A 14051-nucleotide genomic window follows, 5' to 3' on the forward strand; every position below is an offset into this window, starting at 1 on the left:
GAGATGAAAAAAAAAATGTGCTAAATGATGTAAAAATAAACTTTTTAATAAAAAAAAATATATATAAGTCATTAACAAGCCCATCCAGAACCAGAATCTCAGTGTTTCCTCTTTGAGTTTTCTATAGATTTGAAGTTTGTGACACACAAGAATTAATACACAGAAGGTCTTGCTGAAACATAGTGCATAGTTACTAAATACATCTGAAGAGATGGCTCTATGCTCTTCCTGGGCTCTCCATCTCTCCACTGGAAATTAACTGGCCCATGACTCCCCAGAGCCCCAGTAGTCAAGATATTCATAGCTAGAAGAGAATTCAGATGGCATCTCAGCTAAACCTCAAGAGTGACAACTCAGCCACAAACAAGTCCTAGGGAAAATTTTTTACTTAGTCACCCTGTGCTAACTGACTTAAAAACTTAACTTGGGAGCTAGGGACAGATACCCTGAGGGCTCCTTCCCACTTTTCTGATTTTCTGTCCCCAGTGTCAGCTCACTGAACCACACTGGCCCTCATACATGTCTCTAATTCCCCGGCTCTTCCCTGCCTCAGGGCCTTTGCTCTGGCCAGCTCCTTTTCTAGAATCTTTCCCATCACCTCAGCTTAACTCTCACCTCCTCAAAAGGACTCTCCTTGATGACTTTATTACAAAGTATCTCACCTCTTTTTAACTTTTTCTCTAATCTGTCAGAGTGTTTCGGTACTACATAGAACTTCCTAAATCTGAAGTTAACTGGTTCATTTAATTATTTACTATCTTCTCTGACCAGCATATGAGCCACAGAAAAATGGAAATCTTGCCTGTTTTGTACCCTTGTATTTTGCAGATAGAAGGCGTGCAATAAAAATTAGACATATGAATGATATTATCAGTCTTTTAAGACTCCTAATGAGAATAAAAGAAACTTCCATGAATTCCAAGCAGGGAGAGATGAGGAGATAAAGCAGAAAATGGAAGAATTGTTAACTGCCACATTAGCTTGAAATTGAAACAAGCAGAAAAGAGAAAATCTGAATGCTTAATTATAAAATGCGAGCAAAGACAGTTTTCAAATAGAAACAGGATTGTGTCCTCAGGAAGCAGATGGATTATAAAATGCCAAGGATGGCTACTTCACACCCCCTCAAGACCTGTGCCCAGTTCCTTGCTGGAAGGACAGCATGATTTTTCTGCCTTTCCCAAGAACCCTTCAACCAGAAATACTTCAAATGAAAGTACAAAAGAGTCAGAGGATCCTTGCCATATACAGCATCTGGGCAGAAATGAGAACATCTGTTCTCAGCAAGAACTCTATTAGCTTCATCATGTGGCTTTCAAAGAAAAAAAACTGTACAATTATACACACGTCTAATTGGTGGCAAGATAGTAGTAACTGGTGCATTGCCTCTGGCTCCATGCCTCGGGCAGACGCCTGAGGGCAGTGCCTACATGCCCTGCAGCTCTGCTCCCTTACCCAGAGCACCCCAGATTTCCAGAGGAAAGGGCCACCTGGGGATCAAATCAAAGAGTGACAAAGGACAAAGGGAGAAAGAGGAAATGAGACTGCAGATTGAAGAGGAGGCGCCATGAGAGCCTGGTCACATGGACCTGAGCCAGAAGAGTGAGGGAGCGCCCAGGAGTGGGGAGACAGAGTCACCTACCTGCCCCCCTAACTAAGCAAAGCCCGCCAAGGGATGTACCATGGTGAGTCCAAATCTTAGACCTGCAGCCTCCAGCATATTGACCATTTGTGCCTGTGTGCTTGTGTTTCCTTGACCCTTCTGAGGTGAACACCAGAGGGTCCACATGAGGGCTGAGTGTTACTGTATGTCCTCATTTTATTATCCATAAAGTGTACATAAATCCACATAAAGAGGTACAGAGGGCACAGAGCAGCACCTGGCACGGAGTAAACCCTCAGGAAACATCACTGCCATTAGGATTTTATTGCAGTTACCATCGTCATCAATTTTTTAAAATTTATTTATTTATGCTTACAGAATTGGGGTACGGGCCAGAGATGGGGTGGATGAGAGGATTCACCAGAGACAGAGTGTGGAGCAGAACAAGCAGATTGACAAAGTTCACTGTTGAGGGGAGCAACAGGTGGATCAGAAGAGGTCTGCTGCGCCATGTGGTTCAGCTCCCTGGCCGGGGATAGAACTCATGCTGCAGTGGCTTCATAGAGATTCATAATGTGGTGCTTTAACACATTGTGCCACCAAGAAGAGCCCATCGTCATTTTTAAGCAGGCACTTAATCCCTGCTGCCCAGTGAGTGAAGGACTATTGTTCCCAAGCCAGGGAGCGAGTGTGTGGACACAGAGAGCTCCACCACTGGCTTCTGTCTCTGCACCAACTGTGCAGGTCTCTACTTTGCCCCTCAGAATAACAGCTCAGGGATGATGCAGAGTGAAAAAAGTCAGAAAGAAAGAGAAAGAGCGGATGGTTTCACTTATAGGTAGAAGATAGGGAAATCACACGAAGTGCCCAGAAAAAGTTAAAACTTGCAAACTGACCATGGATCTAAGGCATCCAGCCAGGAAGGGGGAGAGAGGAGCTAAAACCGGAGAGGGAAGAGCACAGGGGACTGTGGTGATGGCTACAGGCACTCTGGTGGTGGGAGAACTATGGAGACTACACCTGAGAGTGTTACAGGGCAACCCAATGTGAACTGGTGCCTGTCTGTGGACCTTCACTCACGTGCTTAAAACTTAATTGTACTGCAGGCACACACAAAAGGGAAAGAGAGAGAGAGATACAAGTTAACTAGAATATTCTATCAGCTCCACTGACTTGGAACTCCAATAACACACTGAAAGCTCATCAACAGCCAAACGACCAGCCACCAGCCACTTAGTCCAGAGAGTGCCCCGTGGACGCGAGAGCCACGTGGTTCAGAGAGAGAGCCATACAGTCCAGAGAGACAGCACGTCTCACCTCACTCCCTTATATCTCCCCCAAAAGTTCCAGAATGGCTGCTTAGCTCCGCCCTTGATATTGCTGGGAGTTGTAGTTTCCAATCATTTGAGTAGTGGGTGGAGTCCAGAAAACTGGAGTAGGAGGTGGACTCCACAGAACTCTGCAGAGTTCCTTCAGGATATCATTTCCGCCTAACAAGAGGAGAAAAAAAAAAAAAACTGTACAAAAATGAACAATGTAAGAAAACTAATTTAATTTAAAAAATGAATAACCCTCCTCCAGTTTATTGCTGCTTGAGTGAAAACCAGCTAGGAGCAAAGTGGACTAGCTCTGCCTCTGACTTGTCTCCTGAAAGGCCAGGGGCAGACCAGCTTGCTCCTTTCCTCACAGAGGGCACCACCACCTCCTGAGAAACAGCGTGGGCCTTAGAGATGGGTTTGAAAGCCAGCTCCACCCTCAAAGGCAGCAAGCCTGCTGAGAGCAGTGGCCTTGGCCTCAGCCCTGAGCCTGGAGCTCCACTGGAGCATCCTGAGATGCCCCAGGACATGAGAGGATTAAACAGGAATTGAGGAGACCTCAAGGTGTCTGGCACTCAGCACACCTCAGCTCGTCATATCATTAAAACACAATCTGCTCCCAAGGAAAGCGGAGATGCACAGAGGGGCTGGAAAAAGGAGACAGAAATGTTAAGTGTGGAGAGGAGGAGGGAGCAAGGTGTCTGACAGACGGCAGACATGAAGGCAGGGACGGTGGGCATGGGGCTGTGGGCCGTGGGCAACAGGCTGCTGCAGAGAAACTGAGCGCAGCTGGGTGACCTGGGAGAGAAGCACCATCTGTTCAACTCAGCACCCCAACTCAGCTCAGGATGATAGTGCTGATGCTCCTGATTGCCAAAACAAGCTACAATGAAAGGTTAGAGGATGTGCAGATTCTTCCATTTAAGAGGTCAGAGATTATTGAATAACTTTTTAAAGGAATTTTTACCAAATTCCTAAATTTTAGAAAGGCGTGTAAAGGGGGCATATTTCTTACCTTTTTTTAAAGAAGATTTATTTATTTATGCAAACAGAACTGGGGTATAAGCCAGAGGTGCAGGGGTGGTGACAGGGTTCACCAGAGACAGAGTGAGGAGCAGAACAGGCAGATCGACGAAGTACACTGCTGAGGGGAGCAGCAGGAGGGTCAGGCGAGGTCTGCCGCAACGTATGGGTCATCTTCCTGGCCAGGGATCGAACTTGTGCTGAAGCAGCTGTGGCTAGATTTTCAATGCTACGCTTTAACCCATTGAGCCATCAGGGAGGGCCCAGGGGCATGTTTCTAACATCAAAACTAAAATATGCAGCAGGGCAGGGGTCAAACTCAATGAATGCTAAGTAAAATGGAGTTTAATATGTTCATATTGATTTAAGGTCCATCATTTTGGAAGATGCCCTCTGGATGTTTTAGCCACATGGATACTTGGCATGTGAATAGCTTACTCAATCCTGAGCAGTTACCTAACCTCTCCGAGCTTTAATTTTACTATATGCAAAATAGCAAAGCCTACCTCATAGGTAGGCCTAAAATTTAAGAGAAATAATATCTGTGAAGAAGTCATCATGAGGCCTAGCAGATAGAGCCCTTGGCCAAATGCAAGCTGATATTATTAGTACCCCTTATATCACTATCCAAAAACTGCAAGTGCTATAATATGGCTTAAGAACCACACAGACCTGACTTAGGTGAGGTATCCAAGAAAAGCCATTGAAGGTATCAACTCCTTCCTCTCTCTGCCTCTTGCCCCAGATGTACAGCAGTCACCAAGTCCTCTCAACTCCATGTTGTAAAAACCTCTCTCCTCCACTCTGTCCTCTCCATCCCCACTCACAGACCCCATTTAGTTTTTTCTATCTGGCGTGAGACTACCTCAACCAGCTACAAGTGCCACCTCAAGGCTCCCGCTGCTAATCCACTCAGCCCCTTCTTCATACAAAAGCTACCATGTGGCCCATCTGTGAAGTCTTCCGTTGTATTAAAAGTCAGTTCATGGGTGTTTTCCTCTACTGCATAGTAGAACCACATTTGCTTTCATTTAAAAAATCATTTCAGTTACTTACCAGTCATCTGTCTAAGATGACACTCCCAAAATGTCCCAAGGCTTCTCTCGCAATCTTTGTAACTAGTGCAGAGCAGAGGGTTGGAAATGGTTGCAGACCCGAAACACAGACGAGGTCAAGAAAACACCTAATTAAAAAGATCAAGAATTTAATGACAATATAAGTGAAATTAGCAAATCAGGAGGATAGGATTTTGATTGTATTTTTTTCTTAATTTCCCAAATATAGGAACAAATGTTTTCTTTAATTCTTATCATTGAAAATGTGCTGTGATGATACAAAGGTGTATGAATATATTACCTAGATACCATGGGCAAGCACACTTTGATGGCCACGGACGGGCACTGTTGCAAAGCACTTGGCTGGTTTTTAACTTGTGTCATCATTAGGGAGTCCCCGTACCCAAAGTCTGATGGTGCATGTGCCCTGAGCATACAACATGGAAGAACAAAGACCTCTGAAGTCAAAAGGAAAAGCAGCCAGGCCTGCCCCAGTATTCAGCGCTAGACACACCCCCAGCTCCCCTCCGAGCCCTCTGCAGGCTCTGGCCAGTCCCAAGCATCTTGGGGTTTGTGCTCTGGTAGCTTCCTCCCCAGGACCACAAGAGGAAGCCCACTTCTACCTACTCACTCAGAGCAGAGGACTGGCTCAACCATGATTCTCTGCAGTTTCAAAACACAAGATGATTTCCCTGGACTTGCCGCCAAGAAACAGGGTTTGACTGTACCCCTTCTCACCCACAGGTGAGGAAACAGAGCATCAGGTTCGCAGGGACCAATATTGCAAGCAGTGATTTATTTGCACTTAGCAACCAAGGCTTCAGCTTAGCGACATCTGTAAGTCGAACATTCTCATCAAGTATGTGTTTTATTCAACTATTTGCCCTCAGGGTGCTGCAAGCTGGGTTGGCATCTTGCTGGAAGCTGACAACTCACACTACACCCTCAACTGACAAGAGGCCTCAGCATCGGCTCTTCACAGGCACAAATGGCTCAGCCTGTTCTGCAGCTGGCTTTTGTAGCTAAAACATCACCAGGTAACGGCATCTCAAAAACTTTAGTCTTGCCTCCCCTTCTTGAGCCCTACCTCTTAAAGGAAGATGCTTTTCCTTCCTCGTAAGCATCATTTTCCTCTTTTCCCGTTTTGTTTCCTGTTTGCAGTTTAAGAGCCAACAAGGCAGATGGATGAGGAAAGCAGCCTGAGAGAGGAAGAAAACCCATCCAAAACGCTCCCTTTCACAGAGAGTGCAGGGGGGCCGGGTCCCATGCAGATGACTGTGGGCACACGTCCCCCCCGCGAGGGTCCAGCAGATGGAAGTGAGCAATGCTACCAGGAGACATGACTGCCCTTGTGGGGCACAGGCTTCCTCCCGAGTTCTGTGGGGGTCTTTTCAGAATCCATGACCGCAAGACAGTTCTTTAGGTCCCAAAGCTGAACAAAAATGTAAAGCAATCAAATCCTTCTCCCCAGAGGTGGTAATTTGGGGGGAAGGCACTGATTACATGGATTTATATCCCAGTTCTTGACCTAACTAGCTGGAAGATGCAGGGCAATTTACCTGACCTCTCAGTTTTAGGTTCTCATCTGGAAAAAAAAAAATAGGGATAACTGTACACACCTTCTAGAATGTATGGTAAAGATTAAATGAGATAATTCATGATAATAGGTAGCCCCATGTGTCTAACAAAAATGACGTGCCATTAATATTTGTGTGTTTCAAAATTATCAATCAAGAAATGCACAAAGCTGGATGCGTGTCACATTACCCCCCAAGCTCTGATTCATGTAACTGCTTGCATGAAAAAAACCCTTATCCAGCCTCCATTTCCCTCCCCCATGCCAAACCCCAAATGCCCATTTCCACCTTTGATCCCTGCACCTCTGAATACAGACCTGCATTTCCTTGTCCTCTGTCCTTCCCTAAACAGTTCCTCAAGGGTGCAGATTATGCCTTTCCTTTCTCAGCAGTCTTTTTAGTACCTGGGATGCAGCTTCCCACATGCCAGGTCCTCAACACTGCTTGCTAAGCAGAATTCTTGCCTTAACTCTGGGAACTTGAAGAATGAACTATTGATTTCATGTACTGAGATCTTTGAAGATTTTCAAAGTCTCAGAACCACTTCTCAGGGAGAGAAGTTCAAAGAATAAATTCATCGACTGGCTTATGCTGCTCTCAAAAGTCATTTGCACTTCAGTCAGGAGAGGCCGGGAAAAGGTTGTTCACTAGGGAGCTTTTGCCTCTTCACAGACTGTCTGATATTGGAGGAAAGGAACTTCCCCTTGTCTGCACTTCAGAATATATCGACACTAGGAGCAAAAAACTAGGCTTTCCTCTGGACCCGCAGTGGGCCCTACAGCAAGGGTATGTGGGTCTGAACAGCAGAACTGTCCAGTGAGGGGAGACCTCTCATCAAGTTTGAAGCCTGGGTCTCCTTTCTACTCTGACATCTGGGGACACTGATATCCCCAGAGGCCAAAGTACGCAAAACTTCAGCCAACATCTCCACGGATTTCTCAATGGTAAGCTCGCTGTCTCCATTCAGATTCTCTTCTTCCTATATGTAACTAGTCATAATTTACCTTTAGGGGCTCTCACTGAATGTCAAGTAATGTCATTAATATCAATTAATGATAGTATAAAGTTCTAACACTCACATAAAGAAACTAGTGAACAATAGTTAAGAAAACTTTGCTCCAGTATGTCACTAAGAAAGCCATACTATGTAATATCTTTTTTGAAGGAGGTCATTTTCTGCTTTTACCTAAAATTTCATAGCTTTTCCTCAGCTTCCACAAAAGAATCTCGAATGTTAAGACTACTTTTCAGAGGACAAGAGAGCCCTGGGCCTAGAACCATAGAAATAGGAATGGAAACTCCAGCATACTCACTGGGAGCTTCTGATGCTCTTGGTGCCAAGCTGCCTGGCACACACAGAGAAGCTTTCAAACATCTGTTGCTAAATAGGAAGGATACAACTCCCTCCCTTCTGGGCCATATAAAACTCTAATTCTTTACAAGTCTTCCTAAGATTCACAGAAAAAAGTTACTAAGTGACGCTATCAATTTACATACTAGAAGGCAGCCTCCTGGCTGCTCAGAAATGTGGGCATTTGGGCAAAGCCAGGAACTAGAGACATAAGCAGGTACTGGTCAGACTCTGATACTCTGATACTAGAAATAAAGAACTTGTCCAGGAGCTCTAGGTTAGAGGGACCCATGTTCCAGAAAGGGCAATACTACACAAACATCCCAAGAGTTGACTCTCAATTACCCACCCCTTGTGTAATTTCAGGAAAACTTATTCTGTAAGTTGCAGTTTTTTTGACACTTAACTCAGGAAAAATGAGTTGTCCAACAGTGATTTCATGCCTAAGTAAACTGTCATCTTGACTCTTAGCCTCTTCTTCCCCTTCTTACGGAGGAACAGGATCCACATTTTCCAAGAGAAAATAAACTCCTCTAACTGAGAGATTTGAGTTTTCAAGTTTGCTTGAAATGCTGAACTAAGAAGGGGGATTCTCGAGTTGGCAAAGCACTTCCCTCCCACATTTCTACTAAATCACCACCAACTCCAAAGACTGACTCAGAGAATGTGTAAGCCTGGCCTTGTCTCATAAACACAGATTTCCATGCCCCATGTTCTAGATTCCTCGCTCGTGCTGTGCAACTTCGGGTCAGGGCAAATAAGGTAAGAAGACCATTCAAGTTCAACTTCTGAAGCTGTTTTCTCTTCTGCTAAAGTTTAGGTAGAGGCCAAACAGGCTGTTTTCACTATTGTCTCAAACTAAACTGCTGACAACTAAGAAGTTTGAGCATTTGGCAGAATTTCAGACTCCAACAATAACAAGACAACTGCACAAGATTGTTTTGTGTTGCTTCTGTATAGCTCTTCTTTCTCTACTCATGATGCTCCAGAAAGTGGTGGGCTGACAGGACTTGAGTGGCCACTCTGCTGATCCTCATGGCAGCCCAATTAGGCAGCATTAACCCAAGGGGGTACAGAGACACTCAATATAGGGGAGCACTGGTGGTTCATGGAGCATGCTCACGAGCAGGCAGACTTCTGGAATGGTCCACTGTTAACTTGCCAACTCTAGGAATTATGATCGAAACGTACTGACTCTCGAGACTGTCGTGAAAGCAGAGGATGACTGAAAACCCTGGGTGAGTAGAGAGACACTCTGCAGAGTTGAGAAGGTGTCATCTCCTCTCTCCTCTTAAATCCCCACTTCTCTCTCAGTGGCTAGGACAGGCATGGTTGTTTCTACCTCCCTTCACAGATTCATTCAACATGACATATTCTTCCCATGTTCCCTGGTCTATTTCCCCCATGATCCAGATCTCCCTTGGCTGCCATTTTCTATGGCATCCCCTTTGCTGTGTGTACCATTTCCACTGGGTTCTCTCATCACACAGTGAAAGCTGAATTATCCAATAACATCATTTCTGCTAATATGCCAAATCTCTTAGACATAAGCATTTAGCTGGACCTTTCTAGAGAAGATTTGTTAACTTAAATGATTAAATATGGAAGACCAGTGATGGATATTTTGAGGGGGCATGAATCAATCTGAGATCTTTTAATGACAAGTAATAGAAAGCCAGCTGAAATGAATCTGAACAAAAGAAAGAATTCATTGAGTCATGTGACCAGGAAAGCAGGGGTGGAATTGGCCTCAAGCACAACTGGAGAGAAACCTTGTCTGGACACGCACTGACTTTCATCACAGCTCTTGCCTATGAGTTGGCTCAGTTCTTATCAGTTTTGCAACCTGGCATGTGCCCCCAACAGTCCCAGGGTTCCTCCAAGAGAAAAGAACTCTCATTCTCTGAGGCTCAGGAGGGTGAACTGATTGGCTCAATTTGAATTACATGCCCATCTTGGGACAGTTACCCTGGCCAAAAATGTTGGCCAGTGTTTTCATTTTCTGTTGCCACAATGAGCGACTTAAAACAGAGCACATTTATGATCTTAAGTCTTGGGAGACCAGAAGTCCAGAAGAGGTCTCACTAGACCAAAATTAAAGTGTCAGAACAAAGTGTTCCTTTCATAGGTTTTAGGGTCTGTTTCCTTGCTCATTCAGTTTGTTGGCAGAATCGGTTCCTTGCACTTGTATGATGGTGTTCCCTATTTTCTATTTCCTGTCTCATCTGCAGGGGTTATTCTCAACATCGAGAAGCTGCCCACATTTTTGGTGCATGACCACATACTCCATCTTTATAACCAGCACTAGTGATTTTGCTTCAAGGTGCTCTTGTTTCTTGTTCTATCAGATTCTTTGACACTTCTTTTCTCTTCCCTTTTTAAGGCCCTATAGGGTTACATTAAATGCACCTAGAAAATAGAGGTTAATCTCCCTATCTTAAAGTTGACAACCTTAATTCCATCTGCAAAGTCCCTTTTGCCATATAATGACAACGTCTATTAAGTACGCACATTCATATGTGAATGGCAACAGATATACAAAATGTGAAAGGGGATGGTGACATTTTGCCCCAGCCCACTTTTACAGTTACCATGGATTACAAGTCCCATAAACTGGACTTGCTGAATGGCGGCAGCTGGGAAGGCAGGAAGTGTATGTAAGTAATTTCTAACATGCTTCCCCATATATATATAGATGAGACACAGATGGGAGGAGACATGTAGAAAAGAGACATGTCAAGACGCTTGGAAAGATACTTGGAGAGATAAATGGGTGGGAAACACAGTAGGCAAGAGACATGGGCAGGCTCTCCTGGTCCTTGGCAGAGGCAAGGATGTAATATATTTGGAATTTTGAGTCTCTTTGGGACCTGTTTAATGAATACCTTTATTGTGGTCCCTTGCCAGATGGTACCTTAGATTTAACGCAATTTTCAGGCTTCAGAATCCCTACCTCAGGTTGATGCTATTTGGCTGGTCAGTTGCATATAAAAGGATGGGTGATTTTTGGAGTTGCTGTTATTTGAAATGTCTTCTTCTCCCTCTCTTGTGCACAACAATTCTATTAAAAATCTATCACACTGGCCCTCCCTGGTGGCGCAGCGGGTTAAAGCACAGCACTAAGAAGCTAAAGCCACTTCCGCATGAATTCGACATGCATCCCTTAACAGTTTAGGGTCCCTGGGTACTGTTCCATCACACACTAATATATTCATAGCTTCCAGTAGGAGTAGTGGCATTATTCAGAATATCAAAGCTAGGTTTTAGTCACATAGTCATCCATAGAGAACATAGGCTGATATGATTGACACTGCCAATAGAACTATGTGGAAGGAGGAGAAGGCTAATTCCCAGTGAAGGATAAGGTGCTATTAGCAGAGATGGAGGTAAAGAGAAATCTCCACCACTAGGCAAGTTGGTTTTATTATGCATTCACTGCTCAAAGGTATTGATGGGCTGCTTTGCTAAGAAGTTTAACATGTCCATTGGCAAGTGCTTAATTTTTTAAATGAATAAATAAGTGAATGAGAAGTGAAGCATATCAGAGAATTAATCTTATCAAGTTTACCCATCCCAAAGTCCTAGAACTTTATTAGGTTTACCTATAAGAAATAGAAACTACTCTTGGGAATTTGAGAGATTGGGCTCACATACATGGCAAGAGAAAACAGCCAAGGAGAAGAAAGTGAGATCTGACACCAGGTTCTTTTGCTAAAGTAGACCATAGGCTAGAATGGAGGAGGTATAGCTCGATTGCTATCCCATCAGTGAGTATAAGATTCTAGATCATTAGGCCAGACATATTAATTAGGGTTCAAACTCTTGTGAATAAGTCACCCAATCTTGGGTTGGTCTGACTTTGGAAAAGTTTCACTTCCTGTGAAAGAAAAGACTGACACTACGAGAAGTCTATGAAGTCACTTCCAATTTAACCTGTCACTCACTATGCCCCACCTTCATAACCAACCATTGAGCTCTGGTCATCCCTCAGCAACCCAAACCACTACTAAGTGATCCAAGTCATTCCAGTGTTAAGTAATTTCTAACATGGTTTCCAGCTTTAACATTTACTTGTTTAAGAGTATATACTAGAATACAGAGTAATGCTTAAGACCTAGGAAGGTCTTCCAAGATGAGTACAAAATTGCCTGGCAGAAAATGCAGAGAGAGCTGAAACAACCTCAAGACTTAATCCCAATGCTCCCACAACATTCTCAGTAGGAATTCAAATCAGAGATAACATAAATTTTCCTGCTCAACCAGAGGTTTTGAAATGACAGACATCTTAAAATGTTTTGGGTGCTTCACAAAAGGTCAACTATAATCCTTCATGTTCACATACGTGCTTGTGATTATGTGGATAAGCAATTTAGGTTTGGGGCAAAAAGAGATAGTACAGATACACTGGGAAAGTGCTGCAGGTCAGGATAATAGCTGTGAAGAAAGAGACAGAAGCAGGATTGACTGGAGGGTAAAGATGGATGGTGGATTTGCACAGGAAGCTCTGGAGTAGGCAAGATTTTCATCAATGTCCCTATCTCAGACAAGCAGCTCAGAACTTTATCTGCCTCCACTGACCAGTTATGAGATGGAGTCTGGTCCCAGAAAGAGTGTGGCATCTGGGTGAAGAGGACAGTTCCAAAAGAGGACTAAAAGTGGGGAGCTATTTGCCAGCAATAGGTCCAAAAGTTAAGGATGTGCAAACCGGAAGGAAGTATTGAGTGAGGCCACATACATAGGAAAAGAGTCAAATGGGGTTTCCCACTTGCATTGCATCTTTAGGTGAGCAACAGGGCCCACTAGAATTTACTTTTTACTCTTAGTTCACATTGCAGAGTCTCTCCTCTGTGTTTTGTACAACCCATGGCTTCTTCTGGGACTGACCGAGGCCAGCATTCTGGTGGTGCTCAGCAAAAAAAAAAAAAAAAGAAAGAAAGAAAAATGACAAGTATAGAAGACTTAACTGTATAGATGCTGCATTCTAGTGGCAAATGTTGCAAGTCATTTTATGCTAATTTTAAAGTGAAAAAATATCTGCAAAAAAAGGTGGGAAATGATGCCTTCTATTTAAGCTATGAAAAGATAATGTACTAAATTTCTAGGGCTGCCATAGCAAAATACCATGGACTGGATGACCTAAAGAGCAGAAATTTACTTTTTCATAGTTTGGGAGGCTGGTAGTCCAAGATCAAAATTTTGGCACATTTGGAATTTACTGAGGACTTTAGCGTAGGCTTGCAAGTGGCTGGATCCTCACTGTGTCCCACATGTGTGTACCCCTTTCCTTATAAGGACACCAATCACAGTATATTTATGAACTTATTTCCCATAGTTGCCCTTTTAAAGGCTCTATCTACAGATAGAGTCACCTGGGCAGTTAGGGCTTCAATGTATAAATTTATGACCAAAATACAATTCAATTCCCATAGATAATCTGGAAAAAATCTTTTTTTTTTATTTACTTATTTATGCATACAGAACTGGGGTACAGGTCAGAGGTGCAGGGACGGATGGTGAGAGGATTCACCAGAGACAGAGTGGGGAGCAGAACAGGCCGACTGAGGAAGTACACTGCTGAGGGGAGCAGCAGGTGGGTCAAGAGAGGTCTGCTGCACCATGTGGATCACCTCTGGGGTGGAGGGTCGAACTCACACTGAGGCGGCTGCAGATAGCTTGCAGTGCTGTGTCCTAACCTGTTGCACCACTAGAAAGGGCCCAGTCTGGAAAAATTCTTTAACACACTCTGTCCATTAGTCTATGGTTGAATGTATGCTAGAAAAGGAGGGTCTCTATTTATGAATATATCCATAATGTGAAGAGAAGCTGCCATTTCATTAGCTTATAGAGACCCTTAAAAATGCATCAAAGATTGCTTTGTCTCCCTCTGTTTTTGTTTCATTGTAGAAATTGTATAGTTTAGATTACGATTTGCAAAACACAGAAAAGTTCAAAGAAAAAATTTAAATCATCCACATTCCTATATTTTGTAAAAAGTGAATATTTATGTGTTTCTTTCCAGTCTTTTTTCTCTGCTACATAAAATTCTCTTTTATGAATTGGATTATGTGAATACACATTTCTGTGTCTACATTTTAAGTACATATATATTACTTAAAAGTCCATTTA

This window comes from Condylura cristata, unplaced genomic scaffold, assembly GCF_000260355.1.
Source record: "Condylura cristata isolate star-nosed mole 26May11 unplaced genomic scaffold, ConCri1.0 scaffold00010, whole genome shotgun sequence".
Lineage (NCBI taxonomy): Eukaryota > Metazoa > Chordata > Mammalia > Eulipotyphla > Talpidae > Condylura > Condylura cristata.